The sequence below is a fragment of the Peromyscus leucopus genome, chromosome 1 (genome assembly GCF_004664715.2).
Source record: "Peromyscus leucopus breed LL Stock chromosome 1, UCI_PerLeu_2.1, whole genome shotgun sequence".
In the NCBI taxonomy this organism is placed as follows: Eukaryota; Metazoa; Chordata; class Mammalia; order Rodentia; family Cricetidae; genus Peromyscus; species Peromyscus leucopus.
In genome coordinates, this window is record NC_051063.1 from 54,921,020 (window position 1) to 54,948,328 (window position 27,309).

Genomic DNA, 27,309 nt, shown 5'->3' on the forward strand with positions numbered 1-27,309 from the left:
CAGGACCTCTGGAAAAGCAGCCAGTGCTCTTAACCACTGAGCCATCTCTCCAGCCCCGGAATCTACTCTTATTAACTAATAGTAACTCCCTTTCTAGTTCTTCCAGCCCTGGCAGCCCGTATTCCTTTTTTATCCCTATGAATTCTAAGTTCCTCATGTGATTGGAATCATATATTTGGGGTGGAAGGAGTGCAGAGAATTCCAGACGGAAGTGTGAAACCCGTTCCTGTAGGTAAATAACCAAACACCAGCTTAGTCAGCACTGTCCTTGATGGTAGGCGATTTGATATGGTTTCATTGTGAGCCTGTGTTTGTGATTCCTGACCTGCCCCCAGGAACTCACCGCCTGGGTTTGCAGTCATTCTAGCTGAGGAAGTCAGTTCTTAGTGACCTAGGGAACTTGGTTCAGAGTTGGCTCCTTTTCTACTTTGAGTGCATAGCATTTGGCCTTTTAAAAATTCCATTAAAAAGATCGTTTGGCTTACTTAAATTTCGTTATAACAGGTTTTTAAAAGTTTATATGTTGGCTATTGGTCAGGTCCCAGTTTGAAAGCTGCAGAGCTCGCATTGCGCCCTTTCGTCCTTGAAGAGCCTGGTTGCCTAAGATACCTGGAATCTGGCAGTATCGGGCCTAAACCCCATACCAAGCTGTTTGTTCCATTCCTGGCTACAGAGCCTGCATACTCTGTGCCTCTTTCTTTCTTACTTTACTCTCTTCAGCCTCCCTCACTTCTTCCCTTCTTTTCTCGGAGTACTGGGGATTGCACCCATGCTGAGCCACACAGCCCCAGCCAACCTTTGTTTCTATGTGGCTCTAGCTAGCCTGAAACTCACTATGTAGACCAAACTCCCAAGTGCTGGGATTGACTTCGGTTGGACTAACAACTGTTTCTTTTTGTTGTTTTGTTTGGGTTTTTTGTTTGTTTGTTTGTTTGTTTGTTTTTTGAGACAGGATCTCTCTCGATAGCCCTGGCTATCCTAGTACTTGCTATGTATGTAAACCAGGCTGGCCAAGAATTTGCAGAGATCCATGCTGCAATTAAAGGCCTGAGCCCCACTGCCTGGCCAAACTAATACCATTTGCATTGAATCATGTCTTGTTGGAATAATTTTAAATTATATTTATTTATGATATGTGCATGTGGAAATCAGAGGACAGCTTGCAGGAGTCGGTTCTCTCCTTCCATAATGGGGGACATAGGATCAAAGTAGGTTGTCAGGCTTGGCCCTTATGCTGAGCCACCTCACTAGCTCTGGAATAATTTTGAAAAACAAAATTTCAGTTATTGATTTGCATCTACAAATAGATTGGCAGGACTACAGTTCCATTCCCATCATTCAGCAAGTCCCATAACCTCTCTACCAAGTAGGTTTTTGTTGTTGTTGTTTTGTATTGTTTTTCCTTTTCAGAATTTCATATGGTGTGTGTGTGTGTGTGTGTGTGTGTGTGTGTGTGTGTGTGTGTGTGTGTGTTGAATTGAACCAGGGCTTTGCACATTCTGAGCATTCTACCACTGGGCTACATTCCCTAGCCATGGCTTTCTCTTCAGTTTCAGACTTGAGCTTGCTATACTATCTTTTATTTGACCATTGGTCTGCAGAGACGATAGAGACTTTCACTTTCAAAAACCTGTTTTCTAGCAAAGACAGTGCTGACTCAGTAACGATGCCTCCTGGATGATCTCCAAATGCAGAACTCTGTTCCAGGTCGTTGGGAAGCTTGGTTAGAAAGGAGTGGATGAGTACTTGAAGAGTAAACATTGCCCTACTCATTCCCACTCATTTGGGTGGTTTGCCTCTGAGGCTATGTGTCTTTAACTACACCTATAATAACCACCATTTATTTACTGAGAACTGACTTTGTCCTTATTACTTATTTAGCTGTCTTACATCCTCCATTAACCATTGCTCTATGGGATAGTAGATCTTACTATTTTCTCTACTCCTCAGATGAAGGACATAGGCCAAGAATTGTCAGACCACTGGTCTAACGCCGTAACTAGGTGGTCCAGAGTTAGTACTGCTGCCTGAACAAGCCATTGTAAGGTGTGAGGAGCTTGTCTCTCCTGGTTTCAGTTGTGTCCATGCAGAAGAAAGTACAGGTTTACCATTTTAATTCTACAGTCCAAAGTGAAAGGCACAGTAGTGTACATCTGAAATACCAGTACCTGGGAGCCAGAGGAAGGAAGGTCAGTCTTCACTAGACAGAGAAACCTTGTCTCAAAACCTAGAAAAGGAAAGATAACAAATTTGAAACTTTAAAAAAAGATTTACTTTTTATTTTTATATAAGTACATGTGTGTGTCTATATCTATATGCCATGTATGTATTGATGTCTGTGGAGGCCAGAAAAAGGCATCAGATCACCTGGAGCTGGAGTTAGAGGGAATTGTGAGCTGTCTGGCATGGGTTCTGGGATCTGAACTTGGGTCCTTTGCAAGAACACTGTGGGCTCTCATCTTTTTCAGCACTAGGATGACTCCACAGATGGGAAAGAAACCTGAGCCCATATGAAAAGTTGCAGTTAAAATTCAGGCACGTCAATATATGGATGCAAACTCAGCTTCTCTCTTTACAGCTCTCTGAATGCTACTTGGTCTTGGCCTTCACTGCCAAGAGCTCTGAGCACCATAGCTGGTAGTGCCAGGCTACTGTGCATTTGAGACTTGCTAGTTCAGTCCTGGAAGCCAAACTCTGGCCGTCCTGCTAGAACAACTTTAGCCTGGTGCCTTCTATAACGTATCTTCTCAGTCTCTGGTTCATGTCTGTCTACTGAAACTGGTCTCTGTCACAGTGCATTTGGCCCTCCTAGGCACCCGCAGTTTGATTGAAAGTACTTGCTGGTGTGCACTGCTACAGAATGAAACGTGTGTATGGTTTCTCTCCTTGTAAATCTAACCTTCGCAAGGGTACCTTTTTTTTGAAGGTGCTAGCATGGGGTAAGGAGTTGAACTGCCACCCTTGGTAAAGCATAGCTTAACCAGCCTGCTGGGTCCCATTAGCAGAGAAAGATAGGATCATTGGTGTTAGAAGCTGATAAATTCCAAAAAAAAATTATTTAGAATACACTTGGTTTTGTTAAAATGGGAAAGCCCAAATTCACATGAACTATTTTAAGGAGCACTGACTTTCTAATCCAGCTGACTTTGTTGTGAGTAGATCTCCCCTTTCTATTCCCACCTATCTGCTGCAGATCCTCTTACAGAGGTTGTTGCTGCTCATACACAGGTGTCTTCAGGTGTTCCTCAGTGGTGCTTGCACCCTTCCTTGGAAGCGCATGGCAGTGTTTTCCTCGCTAATGAAAAAGCTGTCATAATGGGTTAGGTCCATAGAGGCTCTGCCCTTCTGTGCTGATATTCCCAGAGAAAATGAGCCTGCACAGGCCTTAACTACCGACAGCATGCTGGCAGAGAGGTATAGCTGCTAATTGATTAGGTGAGAGACCTTTGCATGTATATGGAACCATCCGATGGTTTGTCTTGTTTTTGTTTGTTTGTTTTTGTTTTCGATAAATAAATGAATTTGGGCCGGGTAAATTGATGAAGATGTGTAGGGATTTCCTTTACTAATCTCACATTAGCACTTCTGTGTCCTCAAGTTTCTTTTGTGTGTATGTGGTTTTATTTTGTTTGGGTTTTAGACAGTCTCACTGTTTATCCCTAGCTGATCTGGAACTTGTTGTTGTTGTTGTTGTTGTTTTGTGACAGGGTTTCTCTGTGAAGCAATCTGGCTGTCCTGGAACTCACTCTGTATTCGAGGCTGGCCTCGAACTCGCAGATCAGCCTGCCTCTGCCTGCCAAGTGCTGGGATTAAAGGTGTGTGCCGTTGCCACCAGGTCCTCAGTCTGAGCCATAGCATCACATTAAAGAAAAGAGTAAGTGCTAGGCGGTGGCGGTGGTGGTCGTGGTGCGCGCCTTTTATGTGATGCTGTGGCTCAGCCTGAGGGCCCTATACAAGGCAAGTGCATGCTTTATGTCCAGCCCCATTGTTTTCTAGCTTAATAGTAAGTAGTCTTGAGCAGCTTTGGCTTCCATTTTGGTGCAGTGTGGTGAGTAATGTCTCTTCATACCCTGCTCTCCCTCCAGTGTGCCCCTTTCTGTTTGGCAGCACTAGATTCCTTTATTTGGTTTGGTTTTCATTCCCTCCTTCTGTCTTGGAATGGGTGATGGTTATTCTGAAATATATTTTAAGACAGTGTTTCAGAAGCAAACACCCTGCCTTCTGAAACCACAGACAACTGCTGTGGAGGGTAGGCTGCCAGATCCAGACTGTTAAAGCCAGTCCTTAGTGGCAGAGTCACACACTGATGCTGTTGCCCTGGTCGGATCGTGGTGTGAGGGTCTTACAGTAGCACTTAGCTGTGACTTAGCCCGCTGCATTTGGAGTCTTCCCTCGACATCGCCGTGCTCTTCTCCAGCCGTTGCAGAGAAGCAGACCATCTGCTGAAGGACAGACTTCAGGCAGACTGCTGCTGCCGCCATTCACCCCCATCTTCTCTCACCACATCCCTGCTTCATATTTTGAGGTGATTTAGACCAGTCTTCTCACCAGCTTTTCCAAAATTTTGTTTGTTTTTACCTAGGCTGGTTCAAGTGGTCTTCCTGCCTTTAGTCGAGACAGTGGGTGTATGCCCTTGGCTCATCCTGGTTTTAACATCAGAGAGGAGGGACTGGGGAAATGGTTTTGTCAGAGGACCTGAATTTGAGCTCCAGAAATCACAAAAGAACTACTAGATGAGGTTTGGTGTGCTTGTAATCCCAACGCTGGGCAAAGATGGGACAATTCCTGGGGCTTTCTGATCAGCCAGCCCAGCTTAATTTGTGAGCCACAAAGCTGTGAGAAACCTTGTCTCAATAAACAGTAACAAGGTCATGGTCTGAGAAACAGGGCCTGAGGATTTACACCTGAGGGTGACCTTTGGCTTCCATGCACATAGATACCTACACATACAAAGAACAGAAAATAGAAGAACTAGCCACATCCCTGGGTTCTGAATTAACTGACTATTAAAGAATATATGGCCGGGCGGTGGTGGGGCACGCCTTTAATCCCAGCACTCGGGAGGCAGAGGCAGGCGGATCTCTGTGAGTTCGAGGCCAGCCTGGTCTCCAAAGCGAGTTCCAGGAAAGGCGCAAAGTTACACAGAGAAACCCTGTCTCGAAAAAAAAAAAAAAAAAAAAAAAAAAAAAAAAAAAAAAAAGAGTATATGGATTTGTGTGTGTTACTGTGGATCTGCATATGAAGGGGAGCTGATTCTCCCTTTCCATCATGGGATCTGAGGATCCAGTGCAGGTTTTCAGGCTTTCAAGTTCAGTGCCTTTACCTGCTAAGCCATCTCATCAGCCTGTTTTCCTCATGGGGTCTCATTGTGTCGCCTAAGTAGCCCAAGCATGTGATTTTGACTTTTCCCCTCCCTCCCTCTTTCCTTTCCCCCACGTCTTTCTTGGAGCTGGGATCAAACATAGGGCCCAAGTGCATACCAAGCTGGTGCTCCTTCCATGAGCTGTAGTCCCTAGCCCCCAGCCCTGACTTTTCTTTTTATCTCTTTGTTTTGTTTTATTTTTGTGACAACCTTGTGTAGCCTAGGCTAGCCTTGAACTTGTGATGTAATCCAGACTAGCTTTGAACTCTTGGTGTTCACTGCTTCTACTAATGTCCTCATTGTTTTTGGTTTTTTGAGACAGGGTTTCTCTGTGTAGTTCTTGTGCCTGTCCTGGATCTCGGTCTGTACCCCAGGATGGCCTCGAACTCACAGCTCACAGATAACGCCCTGGCTCTGCCTCCTGAGTGCTGGGATTAAAGGCATGCGCCACCACCACCCGGCCTGGGGCACTTTGTTAATTAGTGATTGATAGGGGAGGGCCCAGACCACTGCTGGTGATGCCATCCCCAGGCAAAGTGGTCTGGGATGTATGAGAAATCAGGCGAGCAAGACATGGGGAACAAGCCAAAAAGATGCGTCCTTTCATGGTCTCTGCATCAGCTCCTGCCTCCAGGTTCCTACCCTGACTTTCCACAGTGGTGGAGTGTAACCTGGAAGTGTAAGATGAAATAAACCCTTTCCTGTACAAGTTGCTTTGGTCATGGTGTTTTATCACAGCAATAGTGACCCTAAAACAACCTCCTAAGTGCTGAGATTAAAAGCATGTCTTATTATTTGTGGCTTTCGAGGGGAGGTCCGTTTAAACAGGGTCTCATTGTATAGCTCTGACTGTCCTAGAACCCTTTATGTAGACCAGACTTAGAGATCAGTCTGCCTCTAACTCCTGAGTAATGGAATTAAAGATGTGTGCCACCACACTGGGCAGCTTTCTTTCTTTGATGGCATCAAATTTTCTGTTTGTCTCAGGAATTTTATTTCTTTCTGTTTCCTTCTGTTTATTTCTCCCTGCTTCCTTCCTGAAGAGCTCTGTAACTGAGGGAAACCTGTGCGGTAGTGAGACAGTGTGACCTGGGCCAGTTCAACAGGAGTTAAGGAAGGAAACCAGACTTGATAATTGACCACTGGGAAACAAAAGGAAAATCTATAAACATGCTTAGTCACAGCCAGTGCAGGCTGCGATGGGGATTCTGATACAGACCCTGGAGTTCCCAGGCTTCACCAAGACAACCCACCCAGCTCCTGTTTTGTCTTTATTTCCATGACTGAATCCTGAGCAGTTTTTTATTTACATGTATTTATTTATGTATTGGGGTGTGTGCATGTGGGTGTGGGTGTGTCTGTGCTGCAGTGAACACGCAGAGGTCAGAGGACAACCCCACAGGAGTCAGCTCTCTTCTAGTCTGGGGGTTCCAAGAATTGAACTAAAGTCCTCAGGCTTGGCGCCAAGCACCGTTGCCTACTGAGCCATGTCACCAGCCCTAGACCAAATTTTTTGGCTTTTTTAAAAGTTTTCTTTTCATAATCTTATTATCAGGCCTGACTTTGAAGTTCAGATAGTAATGATGAAAGACAAGGAAGGCGACTCGATTATTGTCAGTATTCCTGGGTTGTTTTCCTCTTGGTTAGTACAGAGTGATTCTTAGCAGAGCCCACTCAGTGCCTGTGTGTCCAAATTCGTCAAGGCCTGAGGTTTAAAGCAGATCCTGGCAGCACTGGTGGTTCTTACTCAGAGTGAGGTCTGTGATTGTCTTTGTCCACTGTTCTCTGAAAAGTAACTAAAGGCCACAGACCACTAATAAATTGGGCGAATGGACTAACTATAGCTTCAGGTTCTGAAGTTGGGTTGTAATCTGTGTACCTTGCATGTTAGACTGCCCCCTCCCCCGCCCCGTGTATGTCTCTAACCCTTCTCTCTTCAGAGCCTGTAGAGCTTTTCACAGTCAGCTCTTACTGAATTAGCTGTGGGGTGAAAACTAAGGACTAGTCGTATGAGTCTCATCGCAGCAAAGAATAAAAATTGCAGTATGGGTAGTCTTCATTGTAGTATCCCTGAGGGAATGGTCCTGTCTTGTTACAAACCAGAGACCTTTTTCTGTTGAGTTCTTCGGCCATTTAAGTCACAAGTTTTTGTTTTATTTTGTTTATGTGCATTGGTATTTTGCCATGGGCGTCAGGTCCCCTGGAACTGGAATTACAGACAGTTGTGGGTCCTGGGAATTAAACCCTGGTCCTCTGGAATAGCAGTTAGTGTCCTTAACTGCTGAGCCATATCTTCAGGGCCTAAATTTTTGTATTTTTTATTTTTTAAGACAGGGTTACTTTGGTTGTCCTGGAACTTACTCTGTAGATCAGGCTACCCTGACCTCACAGAGATCCACCTGCATCTACCTCCTGAGTGCTGTGATTAAAGGTGCGTGCCACCAGCGCCTGGCTTAAGACACAAGTTTTAATCAGTATGTTAATTAAACTTAATAATTACTAAAAATGCTTTGTAATATAATTACAATTATTTTGGGGTGTATTGGAAGCACATTCGTAGTAGTTGGAGGAGTGTGAAGGTCAGAGGACAACTTGCAGGAGTCAGCTGGTTCTCCTGTAGTGTCAGTTCTAGGGATTGAACTCAGGTCCTGGGGTTTGGCAATCTCACTGGCCCCAAAAGAAATGCTTTTTGAAAAAGAAAGGTTGAGGGGGAAGGTTTACACTGTTGCTGGATAAGAACTCAGGAAACCGCAGGAGAGAACGCTCCACTAAGGAATCCCTGTCTGGCTTCCTGAAATGGGGACAAGAGCCAGAAAGTCAAGCCCTCTGTTCTTGGCATTAGTTCTCTGTCGATGCTTGAGTGGCTGGTTAACTGGCTTCATCCTTTCCTCTGTGATAGGCAAACAGTTGAGGGAGTTCTGTCCAGAGGAGACATCATGCGCTCCAGGTCAGAAGGCTGCAGGTTATTTATAGGGCAGAGAAGCTCAGGAGTGTGCACAGGAAGCACCGATTTCACACCAGCTCAGGACTGGTGATGTCAAGGACCCAGATTCTTCCTTTGGACATGTTAGAGATCAGTTGCTTTTCTTCCATCTAAGTACTAACCAGGCCTGGTCTGTTTGGTTAGGTTCTGGGATCTGAGAAAATGAGAACCTTCTGGGTGAGATGGTGATGGGTTCCTTTCTAATTTTTTTTTTTTATTTTATTTTTTTTTTTTTTTGGTTTTTCGAGACAGGGTTTCTCTGTGTAGCTTTGCGCCTTTCCTGGAGCTCACTTGGTAGCCCAGGCTGGCCTCACAGAGATCCGCCTGGCTCTGCCTCCCGAGTGCTGGGATTAAAGGCGTGCGCCACCAACGCCCGGCTAAATTTTTTAAAAAATTATTTTGTATTAGCCAGGTCATGGTGGCACATACCTGTAATCACAACACTCAGGAAGTAGAGGAAGGTAGGTGAGCTTGAGGCCAGCCTGGTCTGCAGAGTGAGTTCCAGGATACACAGAGAAACCCTGTCTCAAAAAAACAACCAAAAAGAAAAAAAAAAAAAAGAAAGAAAGAGAAAAGAAAAACATTTGTTTTGTATGAATGGGTGCTTTGCCTGCATGTATGTGCGCCACTTTGTGCCTTGTGTGGTGGAGGCCAGAAGAGGTCATTTACTCCCCTGCGACTGGAGTTTCAGACAGGGTAGGTACTGGGAATTGAACGTAGGTCCTTTAGAATAGCAGCAAGTGCTCTCCAACCCTGAGTTGTTTTTCTAGATGGACCAGTAGTTGTGAGGAGGTCAGAGTTGTCCAGGACCGTCATAGATAGACAAGGGTGAGAACATGACCCTTTCTCCTTTCTTGTGAGATGACTTTTGCATCTCCTGGTCTGAACACAGGAAGAAGCTCTGGCTGGGTGATAGAACTAAGGACCTGTTAGACAAGTCTGCTTGGGCCTGGCTCCCCTCCCCCACTCTGGGCAGGGAGACTGAAACTGCTGCTTGCCGGGCTTTGCCAAATCAGTTTCTCCTCAAGGATTACCTGTTCACTGCAGTCGGCAGCTCCCCACCCAGGAGCCAGCCACTGTGGGAACCATGCGGGTGGGGGCAGGCTCTGCGCAGCTTGCTGGGTGTACTGCTTGCCTGCCAGGCCTTGAGCATGCACACAGGCTCCCTGCTCACTGAAGGCTGAATTGCCTGGAGGCCTGAGGGAAATAGACTGGGCCACAGTGCCTTGTGGCCACATTCCTGGCTGGGAGGAGTGAGGAGCTTGTATATGGGGCAGATGAAATCTTTGGAAAGAAAAGAATCATCCGTCTAACACCTTGAGTTTAGAATTGAATGTTTCCTTTAATTTTTTTTTAACCCTAGCCAAAAGTTTTTCAATGTGTGGGCCTAGTGTCCACAGCATGCTGGACAAGGCTTCTTAGAGAACCAGCCTCCTTGGCAGGTTCACTTGATGTTAACCAAGATCAGGAAGTGGGCTTCATGACAGGCAGCCCCTGCTCACTTCCTGCTGTGGTCTGAGGGCCAGGCCTAGAAAGCTTGAGCACAGATGTGAAGAACTCCATTCACTCAGGACAGATCCTTAGCCTTTACAAGTGTGGAAACAGGTCCCAAGGGAGGGTGATTTGTTCGAAGTTATGTAATGTGTTTGGGTAGATTTGGGTCTATAATAGATCTCCCTTGGGGCCCTTTGTGCTTGTCCCTGTAGCCCCCAATTTAATGGCAGTTCTCCTAAGAAGGCCTGCAGACTCCTGTGGCAGGAAGCAGTCTGGGAAAGGGCAGGTAGAAGGGCAGCAGACCCCAGCTCTACACACCAAAGACGCTAGGTTCTCTCCAGGGACTGTGTCCATCCAGGTGCCAGAAGTTCCTAGGGAATGGATTGAAAACAGTAGGCAGCAGCAGCATTTGAGCCCTGGCTCTGGTCAAAAGGGTCACATGGATCAGAGCTGTGTTAAGGGCTGTTGGGTAAGGAGGAATCATGAAGATCTGACCCCATAACATTCCATTTTGACTTAGGAAGGCATTTCCGAAGGGCCTGCTAGTGGCCACCACTGTGCCAAGACACCAAGAACACAGAAGTAACTGAGTCCTGGAAACTTCTCTGAGGCTGCTTTTAGTTTTATATACTAGTGAGCAAAATAACCCCACTACAAGTTGCAAAGGAGACCAGCCAGTGAGCAGTTGCGTTCTCCTGTGGTCTAAGCTAATACTGTCTAGGAGGACTTGGTGGAGACTCAGTGAAGTAAGCTAGGGAAGCCTAGAAAGCTTCCTGGTGAGAGGGATGTCTGGCTTTAGCTCACCAGAAGGAAGGATGGGATCTGAGTGGAGGGAAAGTGACCCAGGCTGTGGGAAGCTACAGCAAAAACCTGGAGGGCTTTCTTTGTAAACCTGAAGACAGGTGGCTGGGGCCCAGCTGCTGTCAGGGAAAGGAAGTCAGCTAGCCTCTCATGTAGTGTTAGAAGCAGTTTGGAAACCTGTGAGTCTAGTTGGAAATCAACTTTAAGTGTATATGTATATAGATATAAACATACAGGTAGACATATACTCATAAATATATAAATCAGTTGTGGGTAGGGAGAGATAAGGCAGAGATAAAAATGTGTAAAAATTTTGTTTTTATACATTTACCTTTTTATTTTGTGTATGTGAATGCGATGTAGGTCAGAGGAGAACCTGGAGGAATTGAGTCTCTCCTTCCACCATTCAGGTCCTGGGGATCCATCACGGCTCATCAAACTTAGCACCAAGTACCTGTGTCTGCTGAGCCATCTCACCAGCTGAGACAGAATTATATGAAAGGTGTGTTTGGGGTGTGATTTCCTATTCCTGGTGCTGGGCACCCTGTTGACAGAATGCTTGCTTGGTGCTCCCTCTACCACCACAAGCCATGTTGTACAGGAAGTAGGACAGGTGTGTGTGGACAGCAGGCTGTCTGAGGTTTTCATCCTTGTGTGAGACTTGGCTTTGCAGCAGAATTAGCTGGAGATACTGGACCATTGTTAAGCCAGAGACCAGGATTGCTTTCCTTTTTCATAAGGAGGGACTCACAGGCCTTGGGTGCCATTAGAAGATCTAGGGGGGTGATGTAGTAGTTGGTGAAAAAGAGGAGGTATCTGATGGCTAGCTGTCTTGCCCCCCACTCCTCACAGACATTGCTGTTTGTCACCAAATAGCACCTCTCTGTGGCAGTCTTGGGTTCAGTGCTAAGGAGAGAGGCACCCTCCTCTCTCTGCAGAAGCCTTCGTATATAGCTTCCGCTCTACCCTTGGCTACAGGCAGGATTCCACACAACGGCTAACAAGAGTTTCCCTCCCTCTTATCATTCGGTCAGTGTCACAAGTGCTCAGACCTGACCTGAGATAACCAAGATGTGTTGTCTTGAGATGACCAAGATGACCATGCTGCACACCTGGGAGCAGAGTTAGACCTAGGGTTAGAATGCACCTTTCTGCCCTGGAGGCTTCAGGAGGAAGCTTTAACTGCTTACCTGTCTCCCTCCAGGGATATGCTGTGTGCCATGCAAGTCTGCCTTTTCCCAGGGAGCATACACCTGCAGTGTTCTAGTTTGGATAGGAGAACCATTCAAAGTTCTTGGCAGGAGCCCAGCCCAATTCTACCCAGGTTGGTTTTCCCCTCCCTTTTCCAGCTCGGTTGATGTGCTTGTTGCCCAGAGTTCTCGGCAGCTGATTGGCTCTGCAGTGGCTGGAGATTGGAGATCCTGCAGTGGAAACACAGCTGCTTCCCTTCAAGCTGGCCTCTGGGGTGGAGCTTGAAATAAAGAATCATAATCCCCCACTCCTCTCCCCCCCCCCCCCACTGCCATGCAGCCAGGTAAACTGGAGTGACCAGCTCTGAGTGGGCATCAGCTCTCCTGCTTTGCTGCTCTGCATGACAGCAGTGATCAGAAAGAGACTAATGGGCAGTGAGCATATGAGCTCTGTGCCTCCTTGGGCCAGCAGACTGTTCTCCTGTGAGTGGAGACCGAGGTCCTTAGAGGCAGCAGTGACCCCACCAGGTATCCTGCAGTCTGCCCAAGGCCACTGTGTTCTCTGGCATGCTGAGAAATGAAGAACACTTCCACACACCCCTGCTGCCCGGGAAGCCAGGAGCCGGGTCATTTGTCCCTGAAACCTTTTGCAGGACAGTGCCCCTCAGCCAGGCTTTTTTAAATCCCCAAGCTGGATGCTTTTTTGTTTTGTTTTGTTTTTTTGAGATAGAGTCTTACTGTGTAGACCAGGCTGGCCTTAAACCCACAGAGATCTGCCTGCCTCTGCCTCCCAGGTAGTGAGATTAAAGATGTGCACCACCACACCCAGCTAAGCTGGCTGTTTTTATTCCTAACTTAGTTACATTCATGCTTTCTTTTTTAAAAAATAGTAACTTCATAAAATTTGTTATTAAATGTTATGTATTTGGTACACATGGGGGGATATTCGTGTGCCATGAAGTGTGCATGGAGGTCAGAGGAGTAGCTGGATTAAGTTCTCTCCTTCCACCATGTAGGTCTCAGGGATCAAACTTGGATCGTCAGGCCTGTTGGCAAGTACCTTTATCCTCTCAACCATCTTGCCAACACTACATTTCTTTAGCAGCAGTGGGTAGAGGGGGCACCTTCCCTGCCTCTCAGGACTGGGTGGCAGGTTGGGAAAGTGCTGCTCCTGTATTGGAAAGGGAATGTAGTAGAGGGGCATGGGCTGCCAGTGGCTATATCTGTTCTTCCTTTGGCTGTCCAGAGGCAGCGACACCTTAGTCTTTTGCTGACCTCTGTGGTCAGCCAGAAAGCACCACTGGCAACAACTTCCTGCTGGCAGCTGTGAGTACCTAAAGCAGAGCCCCAGCTTGCTGAGTGGGAGGAGTGGTTACTTAGGGTCAATGGGAACTGGAGCTGGTGAGGAGTGTGGTTGCAGAGCCAGAGGTCAGCTTCTGCAGCCTGGCTGCCTGGAGCAAAGGCCGTGTGCCCAGTGCCTACCCTTCCTGTGTCTGGCTAGTGACCATCATTGTCAGGTTGATCTCCAGGCCACAGTTAGAGAAAGATAAGATCACTGGAAGGTCTGTTTGGGTGTTTTACTTCTTGCTGAGTTTGGGTCTTTGAAAACAGAACTCCTTTAAAGTACACACCTGGCATATCTCCTCTTTGGGCTGGGTGCATGTGCAGCCCAGTAGTATAGTCCTTAGATGAGTTTAAGTTTAAACTGAGTTTAAGTTTAAGCACACGTGCTTCTTAGAGAGTTGGAAAGACTTTGCCTGAGTATTATTCAATTTAGGACTGTTCGGGGTTTCATTGTTGTTTTGTTTTGTTTTTTGTTTTTTGAGGTAGGATCTCACTGTGTAGCCCCTGGCTGACCTGGAACTCACTGCGTATAGATAAGGCTGGCCGGGAACTCAAAGATCCACTTGCCTCTGCCTCTTGAGCCCTGGGATTTGAGCTTACAGGTGTGCACTGCCTCACCTGACCAATTTGGGACTCTTTAGGATCTTTATGTCACTCATCTGCTTAGCTTTCTACCTCACCCCAGATAAACCCAAACCAACATTTCATATAAAGGGCTCAGGAAAAATGAAGCAGCCTCAAGGTCACTGGAGTGTAAGTGGTATTTGGCATAGGTAGCTGGTTTGGTGTTTGGTAAGAGATTTCTTCTTTGTATTTGAGCAAAAGATTTCTTGGCAGGAGGCTTCTATGCTGTGTTCCCAGTGCTTGCCCTGTGTCCAAGGTTTGCCCCTCTGCTCCCTCCCCGACAGGTTGTTTTAATCCTCTTGCTTATAAACAAGTGCAGTAGAACGTGTCCGTCCAGCTCACATGACCTTGGTTATCTCTTCATGGGGTAACGAGTGTCAGCATTAGATGCCACAGTCACTTGACCTCATGGAGCTGACTGAGTGAAAGAGGGAGATGCCAGGAGGAAGCGTGGGGCTGCCAAGGAATGGACATGGGAGCCTGTGTGATTCCTTCGTGAGGTCCAGGTGGGAAACGTCAGTGTCCATAGAGCAGGGCTGCAGCTAGGAGATGTTTCCTTCCTTGCTTTCATTAGCCCAGCACCCCTACTTCTAGCTTCTCTTTTATTTCTCCTGTTCTCGGGTCTTGTCTCTAAGGGTCCACAGCATGCTACTTTTCAGGAAACTGTCCCTGAGACAGATGCCAGCTAGTTCACAGGATAGCAGCCCTAATGCCTCCGAATCTTATCTTCCCAAATAGTCAGCCTGTTAGTGGTGGACAGGTGGTGATGGGAGCCTGGCCACCACAGAACGTCTCTTGGAAGGGATAGTCAGGAACTGCAAGTGGAGCTGAGCTGAGCATTCACCATTACATGTGTGCATACACAAGTTCTTCTCCTCAAGGCTGAAAGGCAGGCAGCTTAAGCTTTAGTAAGTATCTGAGTGTATCCATGCAGCAGTGTTTGTATGTACATGCTACATGATTGTGCACATGTGTGTTAAACTTTGGTCACATTTCCTGCCATGACTGTTAACTTGCAAAGCTTCCAGACCCATTTATCCAGAAAGTCCTGGCAAGACGACAATACTTTGTGCCTCAGGAGCTGTGATGTACTCTGAGTTTTTGTAGGGTGGGATGTTTTTGTTTAAAGTGCTTGTTATCAGGGGAGTCTAGCGTGGCCTTTTATGGAAAGGATAAAACAGCTGAGCTGCTGGAGCCTTCCTTCTCCAGCTCTTGAAGAAACCCAAGTCCCTGTCTGAGTTGTGTGAGATGACCAGAACTTGGCCTTTAACTAAAGAGCTTCCCTGGCCCTGTTGGAGAAGAGCCGTCTCTTGGAAGTGCACGGTGTCTATGGTAGTTACTGGGTAAAGAAGTTGAGGCTGTGTCTTCTGGCAACCTACAGAATAGCAAGAAAGCATGGAACTATGGTAACGATAGCTCGTGTGTCTTGAGTGTTTAATACAGGATTGTTCAGAGAGTTTGGGGAGGAGTTGGATATTTGGTAAGTTCTCATTTTACTGTTTTCAAGACTGCTGTTCAGAAGCCTCTTTATTCCTGCCAGACTCTGTCTTTGGTGGGTAGTGTGGATGGGTAGAGGGATAGGATGGGTACAGGAGTAGCCTCCTGCCCAGCTTGGTTGTAATTTCAGGTAGGTCTTTTCTTTGGGTCTGTATTTAGGCCGACATGCTTACTGCCAATTAGAACTTCCTTTCAGGGGCTGACGTTCATGTTCCTCTTTTGGCCCTCTTTTCTTCCCTGCTCTCTCAGTAGATTCAGAGGTGTGCAGCTACAGCCTTGGCTGCCTTGCCTCCTTCAGTCAGTCTGTGTTACAGTCCATCTAAGACGACCCCAGAGTGGCCCCTTTCTCCCCAGCACACCTGCCCAGCACACACACTAATACACACCAGGAGCTCCTGCAGGTTCTGGTCAGAAGCTGGGAAGCCCAGAGCTAGATTGCTGTCACCCTCACTGGGGCTGAACTGGCTTTTCTGCATCTTTCACTTCTCTTGGAAGCCAGGATAGCTTCCTAAGATCTCTTCCTAGGGCTCTGAAAATATAGCCTGTAAGTAAGAGTACTCTTAAGAGCTGGGTGTGGTGGTGCACATCTTTAATCCTAGTACTTGGGAAGCAGAGGCAGGCAGATCTCTCTGAATCTGAGGCCAGCCTGGTCTACAGAGTGAGTTCTGGGACAGCCAGAGCTGCTCAGAGAAACCCTGTGTCAAAACCAAAACCAAAACAAACAAAAAAAGACACATGTAGTAAAAGAGAGCTGTGATCTGCTTTGCATGCCTTGCTTCTAGGCTAAAAGTACCTCTCCAGAAGCAGAACAGCCATTGCTGTCGGTAGCTGAACATTTACCCACCCCTCTGCCACCTCTGTCCCCAGGCCTAGAATGGCAAGCTGAGGGCCTGGGTCTTGCTGGAAGCTTGGACTTTCCAGTCTTCACCTCACTGCTGACAACCAGCCTATCCAAGATGCCTGCTCCAACTGTGGCTACTTAGTAACAGGATACAGCATGTCTGCCTTCAGCCCAGGGTGGCAGACAGGCACCCTGCTGTGGATGTGCTCTAGGGAAGGCAGCTCCAGAGAGTACTGGCCCCAAGTGTGTCAGGACACTGTCACTGGCTTACTTTCCTCACTCTAGCTGGAAATTTGCTTCCACGTTTCTCTTGCAATAGCTCTTCTCTCCTATAAGGCAGTAGATGTTCAAAATGCTTGTTTCCATCTGGGTTCCTATCTCCCCAGACCCTCTCTCGGGGTTCTACTGCAAGCTCCAGACATGGTAAGAGTTTTTAAAGCATCCTTGTTCAAGCCCTCTGTGTCACAGTGTCACCGAGATTTAGGAGGTTAGGATGCTCCATGTTTCTGGTGCTCAGAGAGCCGAGATACATTCCCAACCTGGACCAATGCAATAGGGGTGTTCATGGACTGGCCTAGAGCATTGCCACCATTGGAAAGGTTTCTCAGAAGGGAACTTTTTAGCAGTGCTGGACAGGGACCTAGCCTCAGGCTCATGGTAGAGCCAGCACAACACCAGTGAGCTCCCCCAAAACCCCACCCCAGCTCCTAGAAGGGAACTTGTAGCAAGTAGGGAATTTCTGGAGGAACACACTGCATCTGATTGTACTTGCCTGAGTGTTCTCTTTAGTTAGTAGTCCCAGCAGCTAGTACACGCATAAAGTTGTCCCCGATGCCAAACAACAAAGAAGAAAAGAAACTCCCTCGTTCCTTACAGGGCGCTTGCTTGAGGCGGCACTGGACTGGTGTGGCCCAGAGTAACAGGTGTGCCCAAGATCTCCAGTGTAGTGAATTTACTCTGTGATCTGGCAGGCCTCCTTCCATGGCTCAGGCCCTCTTCCATTCTAGTTGCAGAAGATGGTCACTCAGCACCTCTGCCCATCAGGGTAAGGGAGCCTGGCTTCTGGAAAGAGCAGCCAGTCACTTCAAGGGAGTAGCCACACTGTGGAAAGTCTGCTCTGGAGGCAGTTGTGAGGCCCAAATTAGCAGTGACAGCCTTGGGTGGTTTCTGAAACTTTCTCCTTCTCAAGCTGACCTCTGGCCACAGTGACTTGTAGGGAGGTGAACGGCCCTGGTGTTTTCCTGTTTCTTCCTCCTTCAGCTCCCTCTTTGAACTTGTAGGGGTAGGAGGATGTCATTTTTTATTCTTTCAGGAAAAGGTGAAGTGGAAAGAGACATGATTCTTGTTCAGCACTTTCCAGCAGCTTCTGGAACTGGATAAGACCTAGAAGCCTGCTTCCTAGCCTGGGGCTGGTTGTACTCCTAGGCGTGAAACCACCATAGGATGTCATGTCAGGCAGGCAGGGCAGGAGCAAAGGGTTAAAAGTCTGTATCAAGTAGAAAAACTGTTGCATAAATGCTGAGGTGGTTTTTTGGGTGTTTTTTTTTTTTTTTTTTTTTTTTTTTTTTAAATCTCAAGCGTCTTTGTTGCTTTGCTTTGGCAAAGCCCCAGGAGAAGTCGGGAGATTCTGGGAGGAGTTGGTTGTGCTGAGTGAGTCATTAAGCTCCCCGCTGTTGCTGTGTTTAGTTCCTGCGTGCCTCACTGTAGCAGGAGGTATTTTGGGGAGGGGCAGGGTAGAAATGCTGCTCTGTGTAGTGGGACAGTGTGTTTTGTGAGCACCCTAAGGTGGAAAGGGCCTTGTAAGCAACCAGAGCACTGGTACAAGCAGGGAATACCACAGCAGCACTCTCAACGTAGCACATACTAAGGTCCCCTGCAATCCTTATACAAGTGGTTGTCACTTCCCTGTTCAGTAGCTTTTGAAATGGTTCGAATTGAATTGCATTCTCTCTGCAACACATGCTGTTTTCCTAGCAGAACAGGAGGAGTTGACTGTAGAGAGGCAAAGAGAAGAGCTGTCTTAAGTGGGACGCCTTGATTGCCGTGAGAGGCAAGGATTCCCCCTATGGAGAAACAGGGAGCCAAGGAGCAGATGGGATACTCTCTTTGCTGATCCCTGGCTGTCTGTGTGAACTCCAGTTTCCATTAATGACTGACTACCTACCTACCTTCCATTGGTAGGCAAGAACCCACTTGGTGGTTGTAAGCTGAGAACATTGGACATCTGAAGACACCCCAACTCTTCCCCTTTTTTGAATTAAGTATCCTAGGTTGACCTTGAATTTGTTCTGTTGCTAGGGATTACCTTGAATTCAGAATCCTGCTTCCACTTTCTGAGGATTGTAGGTGTCTGCCATTACACCCAGTTTATACAGTGCTGGTATTGAACCCAGGGGCTTGTGCATGCCAGGCAAGTGCTTTATTGTTTCTTTTTTTGTAGCATATACCAGGCTAGCTAGCTCTTAAGCTTCCCTGACAATTTTCCTGTCTCTGCCTCACATCTCTGTGTAGGAATGTTGGGCATGTAGGTAGATGTACAACTACCATGCCTGGCTTCTACATGGAGTCTGGAGGATGGTGCCCAGATAGTCAGGGCTTGGATAGCAAGTGCTTTGACCATCTGAGTCAGTACACTACCCTCATTTTGTTGTTCTTAGGACAAGGTCTTGCTGGGTAAACCAGGCTAGCCCAGAATTCACTGTAGCCCAAGCAAGCCTGGAACTCAGGGCAGTTCTGCCTCAGCCTCTGAATGCTAGGATTATAGGGGTATATTACTACACTTAGCTCCCCAACATATTTCCTTTCTTCCTTTTTTAGTCTAGGCTTGTCTTAAACTTTCTTTTTTGGTTTTCCGAGACAGGGTTTCTCTGTGTAGCTTTGCGCCTTTCCTGGAACTCACTCTATAGCCCAGGCAGGTCTCAAACTCACAGAGATCTGCCTGCCTCTGCCTCCTGAGTGCTGGGATTAAAGGTGTTCACCACCACTGCCCGGCTTCAAACTTTGTATGTAGTTAGTGGAGGATAACCTTGAACTTCTGATGCTTATACTTCTGTCTCCCAAGTGTTAGGATTACAGATGTATGACACTATGCCCAGTTTTATACTATGCTTTGAGTGGAACCCAGGACTTTGTATATTCTGGACAAGTATTTCAGCAACAGAGCGACATCCCGTTTCCTCCCAACACATTTCCTTTCTTTCTTTGTTTTTTTCCCCCTCCTTCTCCTTTTTGAGACAGGATCTTATTATGTTGTCCTGGTTGGTTCCCTTGAATGCTATCTGTATCCCAGAGTAGCCTTGAAATCACAGAGATCTACCAGTCTTAAGCTGCCCAAGTGTTAGGACTAAAGACATTCCACCACACCTCACCCGCACTAGCTGGCTCTTTTTTTTTTTTTTTTTTTAAGAGTTATATGTTATTTATCTATATCTGTGACATGCATGTCTGTATGGGTAGCATATGTGTGCAGATGCCCAAGAAGGTCAGAAGAGGACATGGGATCCCCAAAACTGGAGTTGTAGGCAATTGTGAACAGCCTGATGTGGTTGCTGAGAACCAAGCCTGGGTACTCTATAAGAGTAGCAAGTGCTCCTAACTGCCAAAGCTTTTCTCCAGCCCCTAATTCATTTTCTTCCTCACTCTGCACAGTTATTTAGTACTTTATTGAATACTGTGCTAGGCATTCTGGGCCATGAATAAGACAAACCAAGTCCCTCCTTTGGACAGGTACGAACTTACCAAGTTCAAGGGCAGCAAATATTTGAAAGGGAGTAAATGGCTCTCTGGTTAGAAGTTTTGACATTCCTTCCTCTTCCCTGTCTTATTCCCTAGGGGTCAGGGGAGGGTAACTTGTAAGGGTCAAAAAATTACACCTGCAGGGGGCTGGAGAGATGGTTTAGGGGTTAAGAGCACTGACTGATCTTCCAGGGACTCAGGTTTGGTTCCCGGCACCCACTTGGTAGCTTACAACTATCTGTAACCCCAGTTCCAGGGGGTCTGGCATCCTCACACAGACATACATGCAGGCAAAACCCCAATGTACATAAAAAGTAAATAAATCTTAAAAAAAACAATTACACCTGCTCTATTCTACAGGTACTTTAACATGACCTAGTTAAGTGTGAGCGCTATTGGACACTAAGAGGATATGAAGGTGAACAAGACACTATCTGACTTTGCAGAGCTTGAAAGGAGTTAAGATGTTAGGGACAAAAGAAGAAATGAATAATGCAAGTCATGTGCTTCGAAGTCCAGAGAAGGGAATGGCTGTGAAGGTCTCCAAATCTGAGATGAACGGGGGCAGAGCTCCCTTCCTGGACTGCTTAAAGAAAGGCGGCACTGTGTGCTAGGTGAAGCACTTCCTGTACTGTGTGTACATCCGTGTAGTTCTGTCCCTTCTCTATGTGACAGCCAAGGTCACAGGACCCCACTGCTGGTCTAAGGCAGTGGCAGCTTCCCAGTGCACCGCAGTGGAACTGGGACTGGAAGCCCAGAGTCCAGAGAGGACACCACAAACAACTGCTAGTCAGAGGAGAGGACACGAGCCTGAGAGGGAGCCCCGGCACCCCAGCTGCACTGGTAGTGTCCGTCTACTCCCACAGTTCCCTGTAAAGCCAGTCAAGCTTTTATGTTGCTGGCTGCCTCCTGCCTCACCCCGCCCCCACCCTCCAAAGCCTGGGCTGCTGGCAGCCTGGCTCTCCTGTGATATGGAGGAACTCACTCGTCTCCATGGTTACAATAACCCACTGGTACGGGAGGAGCCAAATGAAGTGCAAGGCTGGCAATGTGAGCTTCCCCCAGCCCTTGGCACCATGTGGTACCTGGTATGTTGGCTGTTTCTTTGACTGTTTCTGGAAGGAAGGAGTTAAGGCACTAGCAAGGAAGGGAAGGTTCCAATTTAGAGGAGTCACATACCCCTGCTCTGGCACAGTCAACTAGTAAGTAGCAGAGGTATGGCTTGCTGCTGAGCCCTGCCTGTTCTCACGCTTCCCCTTCGACACAGTAAGCAGAGACTGGGTACCTTCTCCACGGTTCGCTCACGCAGTGCACTTTGCAAGTGGCCCTAGCTACTGCACAGGTTCATGTTTGACAGTGCCCTGCTGAACACTGCTAGCCCAAGAGACAAATCAGCAGTGAGCAGATTCAAGGAGGAGACGAGACTAGAAACTTGTAGGTGCTCTGGCTACACAGTAGATGCTTAATACTCTGAGAGCGTCTGGAGTGCCCTGAAGACCAAAGGCTGAGGACTTTTGGTCATTATGGCTTCCAGACATGAAGGGGGTGAACGGCTTTCGCCCACTCCATGCTGCCTGCTCTTGTCAGGCAGGATCTTGACTGTTGCTGTGGGATGAGGGTTGGAAGCCACACGGGTGGCTCCAGTTGCATGATCTGCTGGTCTTCATAGTCCAGGAGGCATCTACCCTGGCTGGAGAAAGCAAGCAGGTCTTTGAAGCCTTGTTGTAACAGAATGTAGGTGTTTCCCTCCCTAGTTAAACTATCTCAGCGAATTTGGGGGGCTGGTAAGTACCAAGCACAGTTTTTGTGTTCTCTCCTACCCAGAATGCTCCTGGTATATGGACTTTTGGCAGTTGAGAGTGACAGTTGCTTGGGATCAGAGAAGGTCAGGAAGGCTTCCGCATGAAGCCTGGCCACTTGTTCGAGCCCCATAACGTCATCTGAATCTTACCCCGCTTTCCCCTAACTGCTCTCTTACAAGGTCAGTGCTCGGTACTTCTTCAGTTGACAAAACTGCTGTTTCCCATACTGATTGAGGAAATAATTCTGTCACATTGCAAAACCTGAGAACCGAGACAGTGAGGCTGTTTGGTATCATTCTGGCTTCTGAGTCTGCCAGGGGATGGAAAGGCAGGTAGTCCTAGACAAGGGCAAGCTTGACTCCAGGATCCATGCCAACTCCTTCCTGAAACTAGAGCCTCCTGGGAGGGTGTGAGGAGGAGGAGGGTGTGAGGAGGAGGAGGGTGCTCCGTGACAGCCCCTCTAGCAGCACTCGCCTCTGACTGGAGTGAAAGCTGCCTTTCTGTTGTCCCCACTGTCCCTGAGCTGCCCCCCCTCCTGCTACCTGTGGAGGAGGGGCTAGGAAAGGGGACTGACGTGAACAGTAGGTGCTGCCATGCTAAAAGGGGCAGTTGCCCTTGGACTCTACCCCAGCTCTGCACTGAGAGGCTGGGGAACCCCGGGTATGTCTTGTAACCTGTATCAGTTTCTTAATGGACAAGGAGGCTTGATGTGTGGCAGAAATTTCTGTCCTCCCTGAGTAGCATCGTCTCCCAGTGGTGCCTGGAGGACACAGAAGGAAGCCTTGATTGTTCCCAGAAGGGTTGGTGGATAACCAGTTTGAAGTCTTTTACAGAACTGTGGGACTGGGAGCTGGGGGGTAATATCTCGGCTCAATGGACGACCAGAGCCTAGAGTGCTGGAGAGGACAGCAGAGCGGTCTGAGGTTCACAGGCATGGCACGGGTGGTCTGTCAGGGGCAGGGCGAGAGATTTGCCCACTCGGGTCACAGGGACTTTGTTCTTGGGTGCTTGAGGTGAGTGTCTGCAGAAGCAGGGCTAGAAAGAAAGGGAACATTTAGATTGTTCCCAGCCTTTGGGCAGAAGTTAGGGGAGACTTTCTCGTTCTCTTTCAAGTGTTCGCTAGACGCCCTGAGGTCACACTGAAATGCTCGGTGCCGTAGTGCTCCGTGCGTTTTCTAAGGCTGAGCTCTGTGTTGTAGGACGTCTGATAGTCACTGTCAGCTTACCAGGTCTGCTTGTACCCGCCCTGCTCTGGTCCGTCACACAGTGTGCGCCATGGTAGAGAGAGGCCTTGCTGATCTGCCCCTCCCCAGGTCTTACCTGCTCCAGCAGGTGAGATAAGGGCTTTATGACAGCCCAGTCTGAAGTCTGCTCTTCACTCTCTCCAGCTGTTACAGCAGAGCACCTTGGGGAGGGTGGGGCAGCCCACTTCCGGGGACAGAGGGAGGGGGAAGGGAGAAGGAAGTTGTTCTAAACCCGCCTCTTCTTGGCCTCCCTTCCTGCCCCTGTCCTCCCACCTAACTTCTGATGTACCATCCTGGACTGGACACTTTCTGACCACCCAGCCTGGCCAAGCTGTAGACCCTGTCCCTGAAGCTCTTTGCCAAATGCTCCCCCCCTCCCCCTCTGCTAGTGGTGGTTTCGGTTGCGACACAGTCTAGGTTCCCAGGCAGGAACCACTTGGCCTGGCTGCTTCGCTTTTCACTGAGGAGGTGGTGGAAGGTGTCGTCTGGCTTGTGCCGGCTGAGTAAGAGTGGCTGGCTGAGCCGGCAGCCCCCGCCCTGGGCCTGGCTCTTCCCGGCCTCTGTACTTTGCCCTCGCTGCCTGACAGGTTCTGCTGAATGGAAGTCGCTGGTATCCCTTGTCCCTTTCTCCGGCTGGGTATGTTTCCCCCATTTTGCCCCTGGGACTGTCCTCTCCTTCTCCTCTGCTTCAGACAAATTCTTGCAGAGTTGCTCGGTGGAGTAGGGTACTAGCACCAGGTAGTCAGATTCTCAGAAAGGGCATCCAGATGTCGAAAAGGGATTGGCTAGGAGGAGGAAAGGAAAGCGGGCAAATATCACAAGGTCTTTTGTCTCAGCAGCCAGAGACCAAGGAGACAGGCTATGGCAGATGGGGTGTCACAGTGGGAGCCCAGCTGGGGCCTGGGGCGAGTTCCAGGGATACATTTCTACACTCCACCCCACTTGAGCTTTCCCTCTGCCTTTGGCCAGGAAGTGCCTGCCTGCCTGGCAGCACCCCTTCAGTCTGGTCCCTTCCCAGCCTACAGAAGCTACAGTACTCTTGAGGGCCAAGCCTGTGTGTTGAGCCCCAGAGCACAGCTTTTCAAGAGAATAATTGGTGGCAGTCTCCAATTAGGGCAGGGGGCCTTGCCCTGCCTGAGTCAGCGCTGGGCCTCTGGGGTGGAGGCTGTCTTCGGGCACGCCCGGCAGCATGCCAAGGCCAGGTTCTGAACTCCCAGTCTAAAAGTCTGTACAGGTCCGATGGGTGCGAGACTCTGTCCTCACTAATCCCAGAGCTCTTTTGACTCTCCTAGATCAGGGCTGCTTAGAAACTCTGAAGGCCCCTTGAGAGCCACAGGGGATCTTTCACTGAGAAGGCTAGGGGCCTGCCTAGGATAGGGTATGGGGCAGAGCTCTGGTGTTACGCATCCTGCTGTGAACCAGGAGGCTGGGTATGGGGTGGAGAGCAGGGCTTAGCCAGATCTTGCTTTGTGGTCCAGAAGGACAGCTAGGTCTCACCCCACCACCTATTTGGACCAGGAAGAATGGGCCTGGACTGAACCATAGGAGGGGAGTTCTCTCCATAATAGCCACCTCGCTGCTGTCTTACCTCAGAGCAGCAGGAGGAGAGGGCAGGAATTACCTCCCTTAGGCCCGTGGCTTAAGAAACATTGTCTGCAGAACGTTTTACTCCCCCCCCCCCCCCCCCTTTTTTTTTTTTTTTTTTTAGGCAGGGTTTCTCTCTGTAGTCCTGGCTGACTTCTCCCTCTGTAGACCAGGCTGGCCCCAAACTCAGAGATCCGCCTGCCGCTGCCTCCCAAGTGCTGGGATTAAAGGTGTGCACCACCACCACCACCACCACCACCACCACCACCACCACCACCACCACCACCACCAGCCAGCTGAAAGTTTTCCCTTCTGACCTCTTTCTGTGCTCTTCGCAATGGGTTCTCCTCACCCTGTCCCCATTTCTCTGCTAGAGAAAATATCTTGTGACATAAAGAAGTAGTGAGGTCAGAGAAACCCTGGTTTGAGTCCTAAGAGTTGGATGTCTCAGATCTGAAGAGAGGGTTTGGTGACTAGAACAGGGGACCGAGGAGCAGACACTTAGCAGCTGGCTTACTTCTGTGGGTCCTACACAAGGAAGGAGCTGTTTCTCACTGTGCTGGGGACCGGCCCTTCACAGCTATCCCACCTGGGGGTCTGGCACCCCTTATTTCCTCCTAAGCTACAAAGCCTGTGATAATCGGCAAACAGCTCAGATTTCGTTTCACCAGATTTGGAAATTAGCACTGGTTTTAGCTTGGACCCTTGTCACTCTTCTACATCTCTGTGAGGCCATAGTTGGCTTAGCAGGCTCAGATTGGGTGCAAAACATTCATTGAGGACTCGACAATAGCACTTGGAGACATTGCTCAAAAAACAAAAAACCGTGGTCTCATTATGTAGCCTAGACTGACCTGATGGTTGCTCTTTATTTAACTTTGAATAAAACAGTTGACATATGTTCTTTCATCTGCCCATGAAAAGTGGGAAATGTTTTATTGCCACTTTACAGATAAGGAAACTAAAGTTAGTAGGTGAGGAGCCAGGGCTTGAACCTTATTCTGTACTCCAGACAGTCCCTCAGCATAAATGCCAGCACAGGTCATGTTGGGATGGTTCTTCTCTCCCCTTTTCAGGAAGATGTTGATAGCAAGAAAGTTAACTTGAACTGAATGGCAGTTAGGATCTGAACTCCGGCAGTTTGTGTCTAGTATCTACACTGCTAATCCTAACCCTAAGGAAGCAGGCACATGGCAGGCAGGCTTATGTCTAAAGTCTAGCACACTGCTGAGTCCCGGGGAAATGCTTCCTGTCTCACTAGACCAGACCCAGACCAGAAAACCCAAGAGGCTAGCATGATGGAGCAGCAGGCTGGCTGGAACTTCCTAGCTTGTGCTTCAGAGCTGCAAAAGGCCCAGCTCCTCACATCTGTGTAAAATGAGAAGTGCAGGTCTTCGGGCTTCTGCCCTACCAAGCTCCCACTGCCTTTGGTTTGTGCACTTGGAAAAAAGGGTGTCACAAGAACTTACATTAAAAGTTACCAAGGGGTTAGAGAAATGGCCCAGTAGTTAACAACACATACTGCTATAACAGTGGACCTGGGTTCAATTCCCAGCGTCCACATAGTGGTTTACAACTGCCTATAACTCTAGTTTCAGAGGATCTAGTGCCTTCTTCTGACATCAGTAGACTTATCCACACACATGGTGCAAATACATACATACACTCAGGCACATGCACATTCACATAATTGTCTTTTTGGTTTTCGAGACAGGGTTTCTCTGTGTAGCTTTGCGCCTTTCCTGGAACTCACTCTGTAGCCCAGGCTGGCCTCAGACTCACAGAGATCTGCCTGCCTCTGCCTCCCGGGTGCTGGGATTAAAGGCGTGCGCCACCCCACCCCACCCCACCCCACCCCACCCCAGCCATAATTGTCTTTTAAGTTGTCAAGGAAAGGGTCTGGGGGTAGATTGGTAGCATGTGTGGGATCTCGGGTTCAATCCCCAATACCACAGAAAAGAAAATTGCCAAGGAATTTAACCACTGAGCAGCTGAAGCAGAGGAAGGTTTCCCAGGTGTTGGTGCTCTGAGGGTGGGGGGAACCCTGAGGGCAGTTTGTCAGGGAGGATGGGGCTAAGGAGAGGAGACTAGGCCTTTGAGACCTGTGAATGGACTCAGGGTATATCATTAAGAGACTGGCCCAGCAGACAGCTGGGGATAGAACTGTCTTCTTGCAAGTGTGAGCCACAGGCTTCCTTTGAGAAGGCATGAAGCAGAAACTTGGACAATCTACTTGTCCAGGCTCTGCTGTAGAGAGCTACAGATTGGCAGCAGTGGAACATGAGAAATGGTGAGGAATTTGAACAGAGGTGACATTCCCTCAAGGGTCAAGGGGGCCTTCACAGTTGTCCATGTGCAAGTACTTCTGGGGTCTGAGTTAGCAACTGAGAACAAACAAGCACACAGCTGCTGCACAAAGGCCCTGAACTGCTGACATATTAGAGAAGGGACCCCAAACAGCTCCCTGGGTTGAAGGAAGTCTTGCTTTTCCTCTGTGGTTATTGAAGTCTTCCCTTAGAATCAGGAGGGGCTCTGAGAGGAGGACACTGGACCCTCCATCTCAGTCCCCCTGCTGCCCCTCCTTCAGGACTCCAGGCAGCTCTGCTGGGCTCTGACTCGGGCAGTGGCAGCAGCAGCTTCCCAGTGTGCTAAGAGGTCCAGTGAGAGGTGAGTCGGGGCCCGAGGAGGGCTGAGACCAGACTCCCTTGGACAGTTCCATTGGAATATAGTTCATACACCATACCACCTACCCATGGACAGTTGAGTGGCTTTTATTAAATTGTTTTGTGTCGTTCAATTTCAGAACAT

At 48.4% G+C, this 27,309-nt stretch overlaps 1 protein-coding gene across 10 annotated transcripts in view; it reads left to right on the forward strand.

The window, feature by feature from the left end:
• Mark2 (microtubule affinity regulating kinase 2) overlaps nt 1-27,309 on the forward strand; it is a 64,708-nt gene that overhangs the window by 21,539 nt on the left and 15,860 nt on the right. Inside the window, exon 3 of one of the 10 annotated variants that reach the window (XM_037207668.1) lies at nt 11,051-11,142. The exons of 5 other annotated variants lie outside the window; for them this stretch is intronic. The gene's annotated coding sequence lies outside the window, so the exon portion shown is untranslated. Of the gene's footprint in view, nt 1-10,574; nt 11,143-21,554; nt 21,853-23,170; nt 23,555-27,309 lie in introns of those variants that run through there. 4 more of the 10 variants (XM_037207672.1, XM_037207674.1, XM_028853795.2 and 1 more) reach the window with 4 other exon arrangements.